We start from the raw sequence: 19,355 nt of genomic DNA, 5'->3' as shown, positions 1-19,355 counted from the left end.
ATGTTGGAAGTAGAAGGCTTTGTAGTCGGTGTTGGAGTCATTGAAGCTTGGTTGTTGGAGAAGCCGTAGGACTTGGATGAGAACTTGGCATACTTGAAATCATCTTGCACTTGGCGTTCCTCTTTGGTAGCTTGGTGCACTAGCTCGATGAGATTTGAGTATGGTTGGAAGTCGGCGATCTTCTTGACGGGATGATTGAGTCCATTCAAGAAACGTGCCATTGTTTGCTCATCATCTTCCATGACATTTGCTCTTATCATTGCAATCTCCATCTCCTTGTAATATTCTTCAACGCTCTTTGTTCCTTGCTTGAGTTGTTGGAGTTTCTTGAAGAGGTCGCGGTTGTAGTAGGTAGCCACGAAGCGTGCTCTCATGACATCCTTCATTTGCGCCCAAGTAGTGATGGGTGGTTCACCTCTTGCCTCACGGCGCTCTATGATTTGTTCCCACCAAATGAGTACATAGTCTTGGAACTCAAGGGATGCCATCGCGATCTTCTTCGCTTCTTCATAATTGTGCAAACGGAAGATCTTGTCAACCTTCAATGCCCATGAAAGGTATTCTTCGGGATCGTTGCTTCCATTGAACTTGAGCATGGTGAACTTGAGTTTGCCGTAACGTTGCTCTTCATTGTGTTGGGGTCGGGGGTGATGAGGCCCATGTTGTTGATGATTGTGCAACTCGTGGTGCTCTTGGCGCGGAGGGTTGTTATCCTCATGTTGTTCTTGTCGTGGAGGATCTCCATTGTCTTCATGATCTTGATCGACTTGTTGTTCTTGGTGAGCTTGTGGAGGGGCTTGTCGAGCTCGAGGAGGGACTTGACGATGCACGCGAGCTTGAAATCTTCGTTCTTGAATTTCTTCGCGAAGTGCTTCCTCTTGTTCACGGCCGTGTCGGCTTCGGTCGGCGGCGGCTCGACTCGAATCGCGTAGAGCCTGTTGCGCCGCAAGTGCTTGAGCATCACGGAGTTGTTGTTCTTGACGTTGTGCTTCGGTGCCTTGAGCATTTTGATGTAGACGCGCTCGCTCTTCCTCTTCATGTTGGCGTTGTCGTTGCTGTTCTCGGGCTAGCGCAAAGGCCTCTTGAGTTTGACGTTGTCGGCACTCTTGAGAGTCGATGTCGCGTAGCGGATTGAGGCTGGCTTGACGATCGGTGCTTGCGGCCCGGCGAAGAGTGTTCGATGTCGGTGTACTTAAGCCGGAGAGGGTGAAGTCGGAGTGGCGGCTTGAACGGCTCCTTCTTGAAGTGGAAGACGAGCGGTTGAGCAACAAAGCACGAATTTCGTCCATCCTTGCGTCATTCTCTTGCTTGTGATCATCAAGCTTGTGGTTGAAGTAGTCCCTTGTACGTTGCTCGGAAAGTCGCAAGTCGGCGGTGAGGTTGTCGATGCGTTCACTCATAGCTTGTTGCTCCTGATGCAAAGCACGTTGTGCACCAAAGAGGTGACTCTTGGTGACGAAGGAGTTCATGTCATCGTCTTGCTCCATGAAGAGTGGGTTGGTAGAAGTACTTGGCCTACCCATCATTCCAAGACAAATGTGAGTGGTAGAAAGAGAAGAACGAGTACCAAATGTACCTTGACCGAAGTTGAAAGTGGATCGAGGATCACTCCAATGTAGGACAAGGAAATAGAACAATTGGGACTAGCTCTTGTTGTTTTCTCAGACCTACACAAGTAAAAGCTTTTTGTGGAGCTTGGTTAGGATGGTGGCACAAAAATTTGATGCAATCGTAAGTGAGCATCAATAATGTTGGAAAAGATTCGCAAGATGCAATGTAACAAGTAGACAAAGCATATAAGGTACACGGAAACACACACGCAAAAAGATAAGTGGGGTTGTGCAACCAAAGGTGAGCCAAAATGTGGAATCCACAAAATGCTCTTGTTGCACAACACTAGAGAGACTCTAGCATGATTGCACAATAGGCGGATACAAGAGCTTGTGCACAACCTACTTAGCAAAAATGCAACGACTTCTATCCCAAGTATGCTCTATGCAAGGTGTTGCTATGATATGATCCAAGATGATTGAGTATGACAATCTTAATGTTGTATGATGCTATGGTTCTTGCTTAAAAGCTCTTTGCTTATCTTTCCTCTTTGCTTAAAAGCTTGTTTGGCTCTTTGATGTTTGAGCTCTTTTCTCATGCAATGCTTGACGAACCAAGATAGCAAGTGAGTATGCGATGACAACTTTGTGACACAAGAGATGATACCAATATAGGAAACGATGATGTATGTATGCTATGGGAAGTATGATCACTAATGTGCACAAGTCTCGTTGCCAGCAATACTCAATGGCTAGTCTCGATGGGTAAGCAACACAAAGGGGTAAGGCTATGATGTGTGTCAAAGTAATGGCAAGAATGATGTATGACAATACATAGATGAATTTACCGTTCTTGCTTCCGTAAGGTGTCAAAATGGTGGCATGAATACCAAGTTGTAGTCGAGGTTGTCGTTGTTGATGACGCGTCCGTGGCGAAGATGAGCGGCGGTGATGTCGATGTCGAACCGTACCTAAATAGCTGAAACACAAAAGCATACGGTACCACAACTCAAATTCTCAAACCTCGAAGTGGCAACACGTGTCGGAGTGCGAAACGGGCACATTGGTGGTGGTATTCGGAAGCGGTGATGGTGTATAAGTGGGGGGGCAAAGATACAAGTCAGTCTCGACTGAAACTGGGTGGGGCGGTAGAACCGCTTGTGAAGGCAGTAGTACCGGTTGGTACTTTAGCGGTAGTTCCGCTCGTGGGGGTGGTAGTACCGCTGGGGTCGGGAAGATCACAAGATCTGGATCGGGGTTGTGTTTTTGGGGCGGAAAAGGATGATTTCGTTGTCGAAATTCGAGCGATTTCAAGGATGGAAGGTGGAGAGAAATGGGGATATGCTAGATCCACTTGAAACCAAGCAAATCCACGGATCAGATCCAACAAAACATCAACACACCAACAAATCACAAAAAAAATTTGGGGCTATTTTTGGTGGGGAATTTTTGAATTAGGACGAAAAACAACAAAATAAGGCTAGAAACACAATGGGGAGGCTCCGAAATCGTGATCAACCTGGCTCATGATACCAAGATGATGTAGGGTAGAACCCTAATCGGCAGATCTTTCACGAAAGGAGAGTATCCCGCGAAGAACACGAGGAACACAAAGAGGGGGGAACGAGGGAAATCACAAGGGAAAACTCGAGAGGAACACTCAAACTAACAAGAACAAGTCACACATGGGCTAGATCCTCGAGTACATAAAGTAAGATACACAATCCATGATCAACTAGCGACGATACAAAAGGGTAACCGGTTCTTCTCCGTGAGGAGGTCTTGATGTTCTTCCCTAAAGAGGGGTCTTGAATTTGCTTGGGGGATCTTCTCCGGTGGAGGCTCGAATCTCCGAGGAGAAGGTAACCAAGTGGAAGAGCAAAGCTCTCACACAAAATATGAGCTAATCCTTTGCTACCCTAGTACGGAGCTAAGGGACAAGTAGATATAGTCCAAGGGGGGTAAGTTGGGGGATACATGGGGTGAAACCCTTGTTGCTGCGCGTAGGCAGGGCGGTTGTACCGGTCATGGGGGCGGTTGTACCACTGGGAGTTCAGGTACTGGTTCCTGGAGGCATTCCCGGATGCGCTAAGCGGTTGTACCGGTGCGTGGGGCGGTTGTACCGGTCTGGTGGCTGTTGCAGGGATAAACCGGTGCTGTACCGGCCTTGCACCGCTTGATTTCAGGAGCTTGACCAGTAGTTGACCGGTGGTCGACCGGTTGTACCGCCCAGTCGGAAGTTGGGCGGTGCATGGGCGGTTGTTCCGGGACTTCTGAGTTGGGGTGATGTTCTTCATGCTCTTGATGTCCTTCTTGCATCGTGACTTCTCCTTGGTTCCTTACATGGTGATGAGGACATCAATACCATTGTTACACCCACAGCCCCTACTGTTACATATACTGGACCAATTACTAGAGCTCGCGCACGCCAATTAAATTACCAGGTACTTTCGTTTCTTGGTAATGATTCTAATGTTCATGAGATTATGATGCTGCCTAAATTGGATACATTTGTTTTGCTTTCAAATGAAGGGCCTAGCTTGGAGAAGGATGAACATTGGAGCAAGAACACGCATGAAGTTGATGGCATGCGCAAGGGGATCAAGAACGGAGTTACAAGTGATGATTTCAGGACTTTGAAGCCGCCATAAGGAGTGCATGAAGCCATGGACGAAATATACAAGATGCCACTTCATAATATTCGTCCATAGGCTATTCTAGGTGCTGCGTCACCTTATTAATGGGCCAGGCCCATGTAATTTCGAAATACTTAAGTATAGGCTATTTTTAGAGTCCGTATGTGTGGGGAAACAAGAGTTAGGGTTGGTTTCGGACCCCACCCTCAAGGGCCACGAAATTCCCCCCTCTTCCTCCATATATACAGCCCTTAGGGCATCGTTTAGACTTTGGGTTTTGTTTAGATTAAAAGTTCGCCATAGCTGCAACTTCTCGTACTTCGTTTGTGTCCAACGACCAGACCAAGACGTCACAGAACCCCACCTTGATCAATAAAGCTTTCATCTTATATTCGCAATATCCAGATTGCAATCTCAGTTTCTTGCTTGTTCTTCGTTTGCTTGCAGGAAACAGACCCTCGTGGTCAGGTTGATCGTGCTCCGGCGTGGTCAATAACCCTCGGAAGTTGGTTTAGCGATTGCTAAGGCGCGACGTCTCGCACGTTCGTAGTCGGATCGTCAAGGTCGACTCCCACAGAAAACGATAGCCACCATCTCATCGAAACATCGGGACACCTTTGCCTCTATCAAGTGGTATCAGATTTCAGGTTGCTCGGTGAGATTACAGTTTTTCGTAGATTAGATCGAGTCTGTTCTTCATACCTACAGTCCACGAAAAAGCCACAAAAAAAAATAGGGTTAGTTCATCATATCCGAACCAATCTGAGCCTTTGCATAATCTTTTTAGGGTTTTTGCTTTGTTGAATTTGCGGTTGCATCGTCGTGTCAAGTTGCTGGTCTTAGAGTCTAGTCTTTTAGAGTTTCGAGTTCTGGTCATAAGTTGTCACGCCGCCGCCGCACCATCATCATCGCCCATCTACCACTTTTGCTTATCCGCCACCGCTCTGAATCCTTATCCATATACCACTACCAATCCGTATCCATATACCACCATCAATCTCTATCCATATACCACCACCGCTACCATATACCACCACCGCTGCCATATACCACAACCATATATCCACCACCAATCCGAGTTCTTCTCATATTAGGTTTGTTCTTGAGATCAATCTCAATTCCGATTCGTGTTTCCTTGCCTGCGTAGGTCTCGAAAAAAAAGAGTCTGGAGACCCCCGGGCAGTTTTTAGGCCAAAATTTTCACGGGCAAAATATTTTTTCCCTATCCTATTTTTAGGCTTTTCTGAGTCTTTTGAGCCACGTGCCATCATAGTGATTTTTTGTCGCACTTTTTCGTCGTCGCTGCCCTGATTTCCGAAAAAAAAAGTGAAAAAAAATTTCGTGCCCATCCTATCAGTTTGACGAGGGAAGAGTTTTGAGACACTCGCCATTATAGTGATTTTTCGCAAAAAAAAGGAAGGGAGCGGCAAAAAGAGCGAAAAAAAAAAGCGAAAAAAGTTCCAGAGTGGTGCTTTTCCTTGTTTATTGTGCAACCGTGATTTTGTTAGTGTTCTAGAGGCTCGCGTCTCTAGCACGGTCTAGCCTAGGACAGCACAGTACCGTCGTTGAGCGTTTATTTCAACTTTGCATCTCTGAATTGATTATGCTGACCCTTTTTGCTACCTATATTATAAGCCTTCCCAGCTCCACATATCTACGTCGCTGCGTTTGACTCTCCCTGGTTAATCGCTCTATCCAAGCTTTTGAGGAGTTTGACTACAACGGTGCCGATCACCCGCCTGCTGCGGGTAAGAACTGGTAAGAATTTGAGATTTTTTGCTTGACGGGAATTTGTTGACACCCCAACCACCTCTTGTTAGTATTCTGTAGATATTCTTGTGGTGTTTTTCTATTTGCTACCATGGCAGGATCACAAGCCGACGAGACTGACTGGGAGAACATGACGAATCAGGAGTTGCATGATAAATTTCAGCAAATGATGAATGGACAGGTGCAGGATGTGCTAAACAGATTTGAAGAGGCCATGGAGAAGATAGATGACATGGAGAAGACGTTCGAAACAAAGCTCGATGACAGGTTTAATGAATTGCTCGCGCGTCTTCCACCACCACCACCGGCTGCACCTAACGCACCTCTACAACAACAACAACGACGACTACCTACACATCGTGAACAGCCCTCCGCCGAGCGAGCCGTCTCCCTCTTGCACCTGGCCAAACTGTTGGTGCTGCTGTTGCTACTTCTGTGGCTCCTGCTGCTGATGCGGAGGAGGATGATTTTGCTGGCGATTACGAGGATGAGGTTGATCAAAATCAGAACTACGTGCCACCACCAGCACAGCAACCATCAGGTCGTCCACATGCAAATAATGGCAATGGTAGGGCTCACCCTCAGGTACGAGATCATGACCATCTCCCTAAACTAAAATTGAATATTCCACCATTTGAGGGTAGATATGTTCCTGATATATATCTTACTTGGGAGTTAGAAACTGAACAACGATTTACATGTTTACAATATCCCGAGGAGAGACGTGTTCCTGCTGCTGTTTGTGCATTCACTAGTTTTGCATGTGTTTGGTGGTCTGAGCATTGTAGATTATATCCCATTCCTGCTACTTGGGCTGCTTTGAAAACTGCTATGCGTACTCGTTGGGTTCCACCATATTATCAACGTGAATTACTTCAAAAATTGCAGCGCTTAAGAACAGGGAAAAAATTCTGTAGAAGAATATTATCAGGAATTACAAACTGGCATGATTAGATGTGGTATTGTTGAGGAGAATGAAGCTATGCTTGCACGTTTTATGGGTGGATTAAATAGAGAGATTCAGACGATTCTAGAGTATAAGGAGTATACTAATATCACTCGTTTATTCCATCTTGCTTGTAAAGCTGAACGTGAAGTGCAGGATCGACAGGCATTGGCGCGGACTAACTTTTCTGCAGGTCGACCTTCATCATGGACACCACGTGCATCATCTACTTCCACACGTTCTGCTCACCGGCGCCTCCGTCGGCTGCCACCTCCAACCGTGATACAATAAAGCAGGCACAATCACCACTATCTGCCAAGAGCACACCTTCTGGGCCTGCAAAGAGCTCTTCTTCATCCATGGCATCAACAGGGCAAACACATGATATTATTTGTCGACGTTGCAAGGGTGGAGGTCATTATGCGAGAGAATGCCCATCTAAGCGTGTGATGATTGTTACTGAGGATGGTGGGTATGAGTCCGCTAGTGACTATGATGAGGAGACTTTGGCTCTTATTACACGTGACGAACACGGTGGAGACGATTCTGATCATGAGACGCAATACATGGCTCCTGAAGATGCTGACAGGTATGAATGTTTAGTTGCTCAACGTGTTTTGAGTGTGCAGGTTACACAAGCTGAGCAAAATCAGAGGCATAATTTGTTCCATACAAAGGGAGTTGTGAAGGAACGTTCTGTTCGCGTGATCATAGATGGAGGGAGTTGCAACAACTTGGCTAGCATCGAGATGGTGGAGAAGCTATCTCTCACCACAAGACCACATCCACATCCTTACTACATCCAATGGTTCAACAACAGCGGCAAGGTTAAGGTAACACGTACTGTTCGTGTGCATTTTAGTATCTCTACATATGCTGATTATGTTGATTGTGATGTGGTACCTATGCAAGCATGTTCCTTATTACTTGGTAGACCATGGCAATTTGATAAAAATTCTGTACACCATGGTAGAAACAATCAGTATACTCTTGTTCATAAGATAAAAATATTACTTTGCTTCCTATGACTCCTGATTCCATTTTGAAAGATGATATTAATAGAGCTAATAAAGCAAAACAGGAGAAAATAAGAGTGAAAATCAGATTGTGGCAAAAGAATTTGAGCAACAAATGCAGCCTAATAATAATAAACAATCTAGTGTTGCTTCTGAAATTAAATTGAAAAGTGCATGTTTACTTGCCACCAAATCTGATATTGATGATCTAGATTTTAGCAAATCTGTTTGCTATGCTTTTGTGTGCAAAGAGGCATTATTTTCATACGAGGACGTGCCTTCCTCTTTGCCTCCTGCTGTCACTAACATTTTGCAGGAGTTCGCCGACGTCTTTCCACAAGACGTGCCACCGGGATTACCACCTATTCGCGGGATTGAGCATCAAATTGACTTAATTCCCGGTGCATCATTACCCAACCGGGCACCATACCGTACCAATCCAGAGGAGACGAAGGAGATTATGCGTCAAGTACAAGAACTGCTCGACAAAGGTTATATACGCGAATCCCTTAGTCCTTGTGCTGTTCCTATCATTTTAGTGCCGAAAAAGGATGGTACGTCGCGTATGTGCGTTGATTGTAGAGGCATTAATAATATTACTATTCGTTATCGTCATCCTATTCCTAGGCTAGATGATATGCTTGATGAATTGAGTGGCTCTACAATATTCTCCAAAGTTGATTTGCGTAGTGGTTACCATCAAATTCGTATGAAATTGGGAGATGAATGGAAAACAGCATTTAAAACTAAGTTTGGATTATATGAGTGGTTAGTCATGCCTTTTGGGTTAACTAATGCACCTAGTACTTTCATGAGGTTAATGAACGAAGTTTTACGTGCTTTCATTGGACGATTTGTGGTAGTTTACTTTGATGACATATTGATTTATAGCAAATCTTTGGAGGAACATTTGGAACATTTACGTGCTGTTTTTATTGCTCTACGTGATGCACGTTTGTTTGGTAACCTTGGAAAGTGCACCTTTTGCACCGACCGAGTATCTTTTCTTGGCTATGTTGTTACTCCACAGGGAATTGAAGTTGATAAAGCCAAGATTGAAGCTATTGAGAGTTGGCCGCAGCCCAAAACGGCCACACTGGTTTCTATAGGCGTTTTTTGAGAGATTTCGGCACCATTGCTGCACCTCTCAACGAGCTTACAAAGAAGGATGTGCCTTTTGTTTGGGGTACCACACAGGAAGAAGCCTTCATGGTATTGAAAGATAAGTTCACACATGCTCCTTTACTCTAACTACCTGGTTTTAATAAGACTTTTGAGCTTGAATGTGATGCTAGTGGAATTGGATTAGGAGGTGTGTTATTACAAGATGGCAAACCTGTTGCATACTTTTCTGAAAAATTGAGTGGGCCTAGTTTGAACTATTCTATTTATGATAAAGAATTATATGCTCTTGTTCGGACCTTAGAAACATGGCAACATTATTTATGGCCCAGGAATTTGTTATACATTCTGATCATGAATCTTTGAAACACATTAAAAGTCAAGCAAAACTGAACCATAGACATGCTAAATGGGTTGAATTCATTGAGACTTTCCCTTATTTCATTAAACACAAGAAAGGTAAATAAAATGTTATTGCTGATGCATTGTCTCGTCGTTATACTATGCTTTCACAACTTTACTTTAAAATATTTGGTTTGGAGACCATCAAAGATCAATATGTGCATGATGCTGAATTTAAAGATGTATTGCAGAATTGTAAGGAAGGGACAACTTGGAACAAGTTCATTCTTAATGATAGATTTGTGTTTCGTGCTAACAAGCTATGCATTCCAGCTAGCTCCGTTCGTCTTTTGTTGTTGTAGGAGGCGCATGGAGCAGGATTAATGGGACACTTTGGCGTCAATAAGACGGAGGATATACTTGCTACACATTTCTTTTGGCCAAAGATGAGACGGGATGTTGAGCGTTTTGTTGCTTGCTGCACTACATGTCAAAAAGCTAAGTCACGACTCAATCCTCATGGTTTATATATGCCTTTGCATGTACCTACTTTTCCTTGGGAGGATATATCTATGGACTTTGTTTTAGGTTTACCTCGAACAAAGAAGGGGAGGGATAGCATATTTGTTGTCATGGATAGGTTCTCGAAAATGGCACACTTTATACCATGTCATAAAAGCGATGATGTTGTTAATGTTGCTGAGTTGTTCTTTTGTGAAATTATTCGCTTGCATGGTGTGCCAAATACTATTGTTTCAGATCCTGATACTAAATTTCTTAGCCACTTATGGAGATGTTTATGGGAAGAGTTGGGGACTAAACTGCTTTTTAGTACTACTTGTCACCCCCAAACTGATGGACAAACTGAAGTAGTCAATAGGACATTGTCTACTATGCTTAGGGCTGTTTGAAGAATAACAAGAAAATGTGGGAAGAATGCTTGCCTCATATTGAATTTGCTTATAATCGTTCATTGCATTCTACTACTAAGATGTGCCCTTTTGAAATTGTGTATGGTTTCCTACCTCGTGCACCTATTGATTTGTTGCCTCTTCCATCTTCGGAGAAGGTTAATTTTGATGCTAAACAACGGGCTGAATTGATCTTAAAAATGCATGAGTTAACTAAGGACAACATTGAGCGTATGAATGCTAAATATAAACTTGCTCGAGATAAGGGTAGAAAACATGTTGTCTTTGCACCTGGAGATCTTGTTTGGTTACATTTACGTAAGGATAGGTTTCCTAATTTACGCAAATCAAAGCTAATGCCACGTGCTGATGGTCCTTTTAAGGTGTTAGAGAAAATAAATGATAATGCATATAAACTTGAGCTGCCTGCAGATTTTGGGGTTAGTCCCACTTTTAACATTGCAGATTTAAAGCCTTATTTGGGTGAGGAAGATGAGCTTCTGTCGAGGACGACTTCATTTCAAGAAGGGGAGGGTGATGAGGACATCAATACCATTGTTACACCCACAACCCCTACAGACCTATACTGGACCAATTACTAGAGCTCGCGCACACCAATTAAATTATCAGGTACTTTCGTTTCTTGGTAATGATTCTAATGTTCATGAGAATATGATGCTGCCTAAATTGGATACATTTGTTTTGCTTACAAATGAAGGGCCTAGCTTGGAGAAGGATGAACATTGGAGCAAGAACACGCATGGAGTTGATGGCATGCGCAAGGGGATCAAGAACGGAGTTACAAGTGATGATTTCAGGACTTTGAAGCCGCCATAATGAGTGCATGAAGCCTTGGACGAAATATACAAGATGCCACTTCATAAACTTCATCCAGAGGCTATTCTAGGTGCTGCGTCACCTTATTATTGGGCCAGACCCATGTAATTTCGAAATACATAAGTATAGGCTGTTTTTAGAGTCCGTATGTGGGGGGGAACAAGAGATAGGGTTGGTTTCGGACCCCTTCCCCAAGGGCCACGAAATCCCCCCCTCTTCCTCCATATATACAGCCCTTAGGGAACCGTTTAGACTTTGGGTTTTGTTTAGATCAAAAGTTCACCATAGTTGCAACTTCGCGTACTTCATTTGTGTTCAACGACCGGACCAAGGCGTCATAGAACCCCACCTTGATCAATAAAGATTCCCTCTTATATTCGCAATATCCAGATTGCAATCTTAGTTTCTTGCTTGCTCTTCGTTTACCTGCAGGAAACAGACCTTCGTGGTCAGGTTGATCGTGCTCCGGCATGGTCAATAACCTCTCGGAGTTGGTTTAGCGATTGCTAAGGCGCGACGTCCTCGCACGTTCGTAGTCGGATCGTCAAAGTCGATCGCTTGCATGGTGTGCCAAATACTATTGTTTCAGATCGTGATACTAAATTTCTTAGCCACTTTTGGAGATGTTTATGGGCTAAGCTAGGGACTAAACTGCTTTTTAGTACTACTTGCCACCCCCAAACTGATGGACAAACTTAAGTAGTCAATAGAACATTGTCTACTATGCTTAGCGCTGTTTTGAAGAATAACAAGAAAGTGTGGGAAGAATGCTTGCCTCATATTGAATTTGCTTATAATCGTTCATTGCATTCTACTACTAAGATGTGCCCTTTTGAAATTGTGTATGGTTTCCTACCTCGTGCACCTATTTATTTGTTGCCTCTTCCATCTTCGGAGAAGGTTAATTTTGATGCAAAAGAACATGCTGAATTGATTTTAAAAATGCATGAGTTAACTAAGGAAAACATTGAGCGTATGAATGCTAAATATAAACTTGCTGGAGATAAGGGTAGAAAACATGTTGTGTTTGCACCTGGAGATCTTGTTTGGTTACATTTGCGTAAGGATAGATTTCCTAATTTGCGCAAATCAAAGCTAATGCCATGTGCTGATGGTCCTTTTAAGTTGTTAAAGAAAATAAATGATAATGCATATAAACTTGAGCTGCCTGCAGATTTTGGGGTTAGTCCCACTTTTAACATTGCAGATTTGAAGCCTTATTTGGGTGAGGACGATGAACTTTCGTCGAGGACGACTTCATTTCAAGAAGGGGAGGATGATGAGGACATCAATACCATTGTTACACCCACAGCCCCTGCTGCTATACATACTGGACCAATTACTAGAGCTCGCGCATGCCAATTGAATTATCAGGTACTTTCGTTTCTTGGTAATGATTCTAATGTTCATGAGAATATGATGCTTCCTAAATTGGATACATTTGTTTTGCTTACAAATGAAGGGCCTACCTTGGCCAAGAAAGATGAACCTTGGCAAGTTCAAGCATGGAGATGATGGAATGCGCAAGGGGATCAAGAACGGAGTTAGAATTGATGATTTCAGGACTTTGAAGCCACCATAAGGAGTGCATGAAGCCTTGGACGAAATATACAAGATGCCACTTCATAAATTTCGACCAGAGGCTATTTTAGGTGCTGCGTCACCTTATTATTGGGCCAGGCCCATGTATTTTCGAAATACTTAAGTATAGGCTGTTTTTTGAGTCCGTATGTGTGGGGAAACAAGAGTTAGGGTTGGTTTTGGACCCCTCCTCCAAGGGCCACGAAATCCCCCCCTCTTCCTCCATATATACAACCATTAGGGCGTCGTTTAGACTTCGGGTTTTGTTTAGATTAAAAGTTCGCCATAGCTGCAACTTCGCGTACTTCGTTTGTGTTCAACGACCAGACCAAGGTGTCACAGAACCCCACCTTGATCAATAAAGCTTTCATCTTATATTCGCAATATCCAGATTGCAATCTCAGTTTCTTGCTTGTTCTTTGTTTGCTCGCAGGAAACAGACCCTCGTGGTTAGGTTGATCATGCTCCGGCGTGGTCAATAACCCTCGGAAGTTGGTTTAGTGATTGCTAAGGCACGACGTGTCACACGTTCGTAGTCGGATCGTCAAGGTCGACTCCCACAGAAAATGATAGCCACCATCTCATCGAAACATCGGGACACCTTCGCCTCTATCAGGGGGCTCTCCGGCGCCGTCCCACTCTCTGCCTCCCCCTCAACCAGCCGCGGGCGACGGGGCTCATGGCGCGCCTCCACCACCTCAGCCCCAAGAGGTCGCCTTAACACCAAGGCGCGCGGCTCCGCGACGTGATCCGCCGCGCCCGGTGCTCGCGCGTGAAGAGAGAAGCTGCCAGGAAATTCCGCGGCCGCGAGAAGCTGCACCTGCGCTCCCCGCGCCACCTCGTCAAGACCGCGCACCGCCCGCAGTGGTGCAGCGTGATACGTCTCCAACGTATCTATAATTTTTGATTGCTCCATGCTATATTATCTACTGTTCTGGACTATATTGGGCTTTATTTTCCACTTTTATATTATTTTTGGGACTAATCTATTAACCGGAGGCCCAGCCCAGAATTGTTGTTTTTTGCCTATTTCAGTGTTTTGAAGAAACAGAATATCAAACGGAGTCCAAACGGAATAAAACCTTCGGGAACGTGATTTTCTCACCGAACGTGATCCAGGAGACTTGGACCCTTCTCCAAGCAACAAAAGAGACGGTCACGAGGGTGGGGGGGTGCCCCCTGCCTCATGGGCCCCTCGGCGCTCCTCCGGCGTACTCCTTCCTCCTATATATACCTACGTACCCCCAAACGATCAGAAAAGGAGCCAAAAACCTAATTCCACCGCCGCAACTTTCTGTATCCACGAGATCCCATCTTGGGGTCTGTTCCGGAGCTCCGCCAGAAGAGGGCCGTCATCATGGAGGGCTTCTACATCATCCTAGCCCCTCCGATGAAGTGTGAGTAGTTTACCTCAGACCTTCAGGTCTATAGTTAGTAGCTAGATGGCTTGTTCTCTCTCTTTGAATCTCAATACAAAGTTCTCCCCCTCTCTTGTGGAGATCTATTCGATGTAATCTTCTTTTTGCGGTGTGTTTGTTGAGACTGATGAATTGTGGGTTTATGATCAAGAGTATCTATGAATAATATTTGAATCTTCTCTGAATTCTTTTATGTATGATTGGTTATCTTTGCAATTCGAATTATCCGTTTGGTTTGGCCAACTAGATTGGTAGTTCTTGCCATAGGAGAAGTGCTTAGCTTTGGGTTCGATCTTGCGGTGTCCTTTCCCAGTGACAGAAGGGGCAGCAAGGCACGTATTGCATCGTTGCCATTGAGGATAACAAGATGGGGTTTATTTCATATTGCATGAATTTATCTCTCTACATCATGTCATCTTGCTTAAGGTGTTACTCTGTTTTTAACTTAATACTCTAGATGCATGCTGGATAGAGGTCGATGAGTGGAGTAATAGTAGTAGATGCAGAATCGTTTCGGTCTACTTGTCATGGACATGATGCCTATATACATAATCATGCCTAGATATTCTCATAACTATGCTCAATTCTGTCAATTGCTCAACAGTAATTTGTTCACCCACCGTAGAATACTTATGCTCTTGAGAGAAGCCACTAATGAAACCTATGGCCCCCGGGTCTATTCTCATCATATCAATCTCCATCACTTTAATCTTGCTTTGCCTTTTACTTTTCTTTTACTTTTTACTTTGCATATTTATACCAAAAATATCAAAAATATTATATCTATCAGATCTCACTCTCGTAAGTGACCGTGAAGGGATTGACAACCCCTAATCGCATTGGTTGCAAGTAGCTATCGTTTTGTGCAGGTACGATGGACTTGAGTGTGGCCTCCTACTGGATTGAGACCTTGGTTCTCAAAAACTGAGGGAAATACTTACGCTACTCTGTTGCATCATCCCTTCCTCTTCGGGGAAAACAAATGCAAGCTCAAGACGTAGCAAGAAGGATTTTTGGTGCCGTTGCCGGGGAGTCTACGCAAAAAGTCAACATACCAAGTACCCATCACAATCCCTATCTCTCGCATTACATTATTTTCCATTTGCCTCTCGTTTTCCTCTTCCCCCAATTCACCCCTGCCGTTTTATTCGCCCTCTCTCTCTCTATCCTCCCTCTCTATTTTCCTCTTTTGCCCGCTTGCTTTTTGTTTGCTCGTGTGTTAGATTGCTTGTTTGTCACGATGGCTCAAGATACTACCAAATTGTGTGACTTCACCAATACCAATAATAATGATTTCCTTAGCACTCCGATTGCTCCTCTTACCGATGCTGAATCTTGTGAAATTAATACTGCTTTGTTGAATCTTGTTACGAAAGATCAATTCGCCGGCCTTCCTAGTGAAGATGCCGCTACTCATCTGAATAGCTTCGTTGATTTATGTGATATGCAAAAGAAAAAAGATGTGAATAATGATGTCGTTAAATTGAAGCTATTTCCTTTTTCTCTTAGAGATCGTGCTAAAGCTTGGTTTTCGTCTTTGCCGAAAAATAGTATTGATTCTTGGGACAAGTGCAAAGATGCTTTTATCTCTAAGTATTTTCCTCCCGCTAAGATCATCTCTCTTAGAAACGATATTATGAACTTTAAACAACTTGATCATGAACATGTTGCACAAGCTTGGGAGAGAATGAAATTAATGATACGTAATTGCCCTACTCATGGTTTTAATTTGTGGATGATCATACAAAAAATTTATGCCAGATTGAATTTTGCTTCTAGAAATCTTTTAGATTCGGCCGCGGGAGGCACTTTTATGGAAATCACTTTAGGAGATGCTACTAAAATCCTAGATAATATTATGGTTAATTATTATCAATGGCATACTGAAAGATCTTCTAGTAAAAAAGTGCATGCGATAGAAGAAATCAATGTTTTGAGTGGAAAGATGGATGAACTTATGAAATTATTTGCTACTAAGAGTGTTTCTTCTGATCCTAATGATATGCCTTTGTCTACTTTGATTGAGAATAACAATGAATCTATGGATGTGAATTTTGTTGGTAGGAATAATTTTGGTAACAAAGCTTATAGAGGGAATTTTAATCCTAGGCCATATCCTAGTAATCCTTCTAATAATTATGGGAATTCCTACAACAACTCTTATGGAAATTATAATAAGATGCCCTCTGAATTTGAGACTAGTGTTAAAGAGTTTATGAATTCACAAAAGAATTTTAATGCTTTGCTTGAAGAGAAATTGCTTAAAGTTGATGATTTGGCTAGAAACATTGATAGAATTTCTCTTGAGGTTGATTCTTTAAAGCTTAGATCTATTCCTCCTAAGCATGATATCAATGAGTCTCTCAAAGCCATGAGAATTTCCATTGATGTGTGCAAGGAAAGAACCACTAGGATGCGTGCTTCCAAAGATGCCTTTATTAAAGCGTGTTCTTCCAATACCTATGAAAATCAAGATGAAGATCTAAAAGTTATTGATGCGTCTCCTATTAAATCTTTATTTTTCAATATAAATCTTGATGAAACTGAATATGATCTTCCTTTACCTAGAAGGCATTCTAAAAATTCAGAGTATTTAGACCTTAATGATGAAATTGATGAAATTGGGATTGAAAGAAATAAAAATCTAGATGTTGCTAAACCCACTATATTGGATTTCAGGGAATTTAATTATGAAAGTTGCTCTTTAATTGATTGTATTTCCTTGTTGCAGTCCGTGCTAAATTCTCCACATGCTTATAGCCAAAATAAAGCCTTCACCGAACATATTGTTTTTGCCTTGATGCAATCTTATGAAGAAAAACTTGAGTTGAAAGTTTCTATCACTAGAAAACTCTATGATGAGTGGGAACCAACTATTAAAATTAAATTAAAGATCATGAGTTTTATGCTTTGTGTGATATTGGTGCTAGTGTCTCTACTATTCCCAAGACTTTGTGTGATTTACTAGATTTCCGCGATTTTGATGATTGCTCTCTAAACTTGCATCTTGCAGATTCCACTATTAAGAAACCTATGGGAAGGATTAATGATGTTCTTGTTGTTGCAAATAGGAATTATGTGCCCATAGATTTCATTGTTCTTGATATAGATTTCAATCCTTCTTGCCCTATTATTCTTGGTAGACCTTTCCTTAGAACGGTTGGTGCGATTATTGATATGAAGGAAGGGAATATTAGATTTCAATTTACATTAAAAAAGGGCATGGAACACTTTCCTAGAAAGAAAATAAAATTACCATATGAAACTATCATGAGAGCCACTTATGGATTGCCTACCAAAGATGGCAATACCTAGATCTATCCTCGCTTTTATGCCTAGCTAGGGGCGTTAAATGATAGCGCTTGTTGGGAGGCAACCCAATTTTATTTTTATTCCTTGCTTTTTTCTCCAGCTTAGTAATAAATAAATTACTTAGCCTCTGTTTTTGTTGTGTTTTTTGTGTTTAATTAGCATTTGTGCCAAGTAGAACCGTTGAGAAGACTTGGGGAAAGTCTTGTTGAACTTGCTGTAAAAAAACAGAAACTTTAGCGCTCACGAGAACTTCTGTCATTTTTATTTGAAGAGTGATATTTAGTTAATTATTTTTGAAGATGATTAATAGACAAATTACTCCTGTCCAGCAATTTATTTTAGAATTTTTGGGGTTCCAGATCTTGCGCTAGCTACAGATTACTACAGACTGTTGTGTTTTAGACAGATTCTGTTTTTCGTGTGTTGTTTGCTTATTTTGATGAATCTATGGTTAGTAAAATAGTTTATAATCCATAGAGAAGTTGGAATACAATAGGTTTAACACCAATATAAATAAAGAATGAGTTCATTACAGTACCTTGAAGTGGTCTTTTGTTTTCTTTCGCTAACGGAGCTCACGAGTTTTCTATTTTGAGTTTTGTGTTGTGAAGTTTTCAAGTTTTGGGTGAATTCTTTTGATGGATCATGGAACAAGGAGTGGCAAGAGCCTAAGCTTGGGGTTGCCCATGGAACCCCCAAGATAATCCAAGGACACCAAAAAGTCAAAGCTTGGGGATGCCCCAGAAGGCATCCCCTCTTTCGTCCACTTCCATCGGTAATTTACTTGGAGCTATATTTTTATTCACCAACATGATATGTGTTTTTCTTGTAGTGTCTTGTATTATTTGTGTCTTTGTGTCTTAGTATGCCACAATCATCCTTTCTGTACACACCTTTTGAGAGAGCCATACATGAATTAAAATTTGATAGAATACTCTATGTGCTTCACTTATATCTTTTGAGCTAAGTAGTTTTGCTCTATGTGCTTCACTTATATCTTTTGAGCGTTATAATTTTGCTCTATGTGATTCACTTAGATATTTTAGAGCACGGTGGTGGATTTGTTTTAAAGGAACTATTGATCTCTCATGATTCACTTAAATTATTTTGAGAGTTTCTTAATAGCATGGTAATTTGCTTAATAATAATATGCTTGATATTCAAGATTTGTGAAACTTTCTTTTGAGTGTGTTGAATACTAAGAAAAGATTGAAGCATGATAATTGTTTTGAGATATGGAGGTGATAATATTAAAATTCATGCTAGTTGAGTAGTTGTGAATTTAAAGAATACTTGTGTTAAAGTTTGTGATTCCCGTAGCATGCACGTATGGTGAACTGTTATGTGATGAAGTCGGAGCATGATTTATTTATTGATTGTCTTCCTTATGAGTGGCGGTCGGGGACGAGCGATGGTCTTTTCCTACCAATCTATCCCCCTAGGAGCATGCACGTAATACTTTGCTTTGATAACTTCTAGATTTTTGCAATAAGTATATGAGTTCTTTATGACTAATGTTGAGTCCATGGATCATACGCACTCTCACCCTTCCATATTTGCTAGCCTCTCTAATACCGCGCACCTTTCGCCGGTATCATACACCTACCATATACCTTCCTCAAAATAGCCACCATACCTACCTATTATGGCATTTCCATAGCCATTCCGAGATATATAGCCATGCAACTTTCCACCATCTAGTTCATCATGACACATTCATCATTGTCATATTGCATATCCCGGTACACCGCCGGAGGCATTCATATAGAGTCATATTTTGTTCTAAGTATTGAGTTTTAAGAAAAATAAAAGTGTGATGATCATCATTATTAGAGCATTGTCCCAGCGAGGAAAGAATGATGGAGACTATGATTCCCCCATAAGTCGGGATGAGACTCCAGCCGAAAAATAAAA

The sequence above is a fragment of the Triticum urartu genome, chromosome 6 (genome assembly GCF_003073215.2).
Source record: "Triticum urartu cultivar G1812 chromosome 6, Tu2.1, whole genome shotgun sequence".
Taxonomy (NCBI): Eukaryota; Viridiplantae; Streptophyta; class Magnoliopsida; order Poales; family Poaceae; genus Triticum; species Triticum urartu.
Note: the sequence above shows the minus strand (reverse complement) of the source record.